Source organism: Notamacropus eugenii, chromosome 5 (assembly GCF_028372415.1).
Source record: "Notamacropus eugenii isolate mMacEug1 chromosome 5, mMacEug1.pri_v2, whole genome shotgun sequence".
Classification (NCBI taxonomy): Eukaryota; Metazoa; Chordata; class Mammalia; order Diprotodontia; family Macropodidae; genus Notamacropus; species Notamacropus eugenii.
The window spans coordinates 272,488,829-272,491,597 of record NC_092876.1 but is presented as its reverse complement, the minus strand read 5'-3'; the positions used below and the strand labels follow the sequence as shown (position 1 = coordinate 272,491,597).

The window sequence follows — 2,769 nt, the reverse complement described above, 5'->3', positions numbered from 1 at the left end:
TAATGGGAGCAGGCAGGTTTGCTTTCCTAGCCTATTGGTGTCTTTTGACAGAATCATATATTATGGGATTAACCAAAACCATAGGTTATTGGCCAGGGACAGCTAGGTGGTGCAGCAGATAGAGCACCAGTGCAGGAGTCAGGAGGACATGAGTTCAAATCTCACCTCAGACGCTTGATACTCACTAGCTCGTGACCTTGGGCAAGTCACTTTACCCCAATTACCTCATCCTGGGTCATCTCCAGTCATCCTGATGAATATTTGGTCACTGGACTCAGATGGCTCTGAAGGATAAGTGAGGCTGGTGACCTGCACAGCCCTCCCTCACTCAAAACAAAGTCAAGTGCAAGTCATGTCATCATTTCTCTGATGGCATGGTCTTCTTCAGCAACGAAGGAAGGACACACACACATTATTGGCCTCACATGTATTTGTATCATCAAACTTCTCTTGTCTCTGACTCACACTTTGGGCTTTGGTGTCTTCTTCCAGGACTGACTTTTCTGGGAAGATGTAGAACCACACAGAGCTCACTGAGTTTATCCTGCTGGGAATCCCTCACACAGAGGGTCTGGAGACTGTGCTCTTCATCATCTTCTTTTTCATCTACCTCTTTACTCTGGTAGGGAACTCACTCATTCTGCTGGCCATCTTATCCTCCTCTCACCTTCACACCCCCATGTATTTCTTCTTGGGACTTTTGTCGATTTTTGACATATTTTTCCCTTCAGTGACCTCTCCAAAAATGCTATGGTACCTCTCAGGGCAAAGTCAAGCTATCTCTTATAGGGGTTGTGCCTCCCAGCTCTTCTTCTACCATTTCTTGGGGTGTGCTGAGGGTGTTCTCTATTCTGTAATGGCTTATGATCGTTTTGTTGCCATTTGTCACCCACTGAGATACACAGTCATTATGAGCCCCAGACTTTGTGTGGTCCTGGTTATGGGTGCCTGGTTGGTGGGCTGCACTGATGCCACCATCTTGACTACATTCACTTTTTCATTATCCTATTGTGGCCCAAATGAAGTGAGCTATTACTTTTGTGACGTTCCTGCTGTCTTACCCCTTGCCTGTGCTGACAGTTCCCTGGCCCAGAGGGTAGGTTTCACTAATGTTGGTCTTCTGGCTTTAACATTATTTTTCACTATTCTTGTCTCCTATGCCCGCATTGGGATAGCCATTTTGAGAATTCGTTCAACTGAAGGAAGGCGCAAGGCCTTCTCCACCTGCAGTGCCCACCTCACTGCAATCCTGTGTGCCTATGGACCAGTCATCATTATCTATCTACAGTCTACACCCAACCCCTTGCTTGGTGCTGTGGTTCCAATATTGAATAACCTGGTGACTCCTATGCTGAACTCTTTAATCTATTCTTTGAGGAATAAGGAAGTAAAGAGGGCCCTAAAAAATGTGTTTTACAGGTCAGGAACCATTGGAGAGGTGTAGCTAATGGGCCACAATTATCTCTTCAAATCTTGTTTGATCTTTTGGTTTCTTTTTGAGCTCCCTCTCAGGAATAAAATGATAAAAGGAATATATTTTTCTTCATTTCTACTTTTTTCTGCCCCTAAAATCTGAGATATGGATACTTTCATGACCTCTTTGTCCTGTGATGAACCTTAGATACAAATAATACTCTGTGAGTATGGAAGCTATGGGATGGGGCAGGGTAATGTCTGGAGAAGGTCTGATAACTCAAAAGACACAATAGTTTTGTTTTATATATTTCAGCAATGTATCAGTATTGTGATGAAATGCCTAGGAAAGAAAGATTTGATCTTCTAAGCATATCAATTTATTTAGCAATACTTGCCATTGCACAATACACCAGGACAAAGACCCTTCTTTAGCTTAAGGCTAGACTCAAAATACAGGGAAATATAGATTTTTTATTGTTTTTAAACAGAACTTTTCCCCAGTTAAATGTCAAAATATTTTTTTCATCAATTTTTATAAGATTTCAAATTCCAAAGTTTTCTCCCTCTGTCCTAACTCTCCCCTCTCTTCTTTACTTCCATTTTTCTGAAAATGTCAGGCAGTTTGATATAATTTATATTTGTACTGTCATGTAAAAAGTATGTCCATATTAGTTACAACTGTGAAGGAAGAAACAGATCAAAAGAAAAAAAAAAACACAAGAGAATAAAGTAAGTCAAAAACATATGCTTTGGTCTGCATTCAGAGTCCATCAGTTCTTTATGAGGATGTGGATAGTTTTTTTCCTTCATGAGTCCTTTTTGCTTCTCTTGGATCATTGCCTTTCTGAGAGGAGCTGATCCATGCATAGCTGATCATCACATAATGTTGTTGATGCTGTGTAAAATGTATTCCTGGTTTTGCCAGTTTCTCTTTGCATCAATTCATAAGACACTTTCTAGGTTTTCCTGAAATCTACTTGTTCATAATTTCTTATTCCAGATTAGTATTCCATTACATTCATATACTATACCTTGTTCAGCTATTCTCCAATTGTTGAGCATCCCCTGAATTTCCAATATCTTGCCACCACAAAATAGGTTGCTATAGATATATTTGCACATGTGGATCCTTTTCTCTTTTTTATGATCTCTTTGGGGTATAGAACTAGCAGTGAACTGAAGTGCTGTTGTCTTTGTCCTTTGTTCTTGAGGAGGACTATGACATCAGGAAGATAATGGCATGACTTGCAAATGAGTTGGATGCCTCACTTTCTTCTCCACAGACATCTGGCCAGATATAGAGCAGGACAACTGGACATGACCTATAGTTTGGTTGCTCTTTTGGCATACTTC

At 40.7% G+C, this 2,769-nt stretch overlaps 1 pseudogene; it reads left to right on the top strand.

Annotated features, from left to right (window-relative positions):
- Positions 1–511: 511 nt before the first annotated feature.
- On the top strand, positions 512–1,444 carry LOC140509153 (olfactory receptor 10N1-like; annotated as a pseudogene).
- The last annotated feature ends 1,325 nt before the right edge of the window (positions 1,445–2,769 follow it).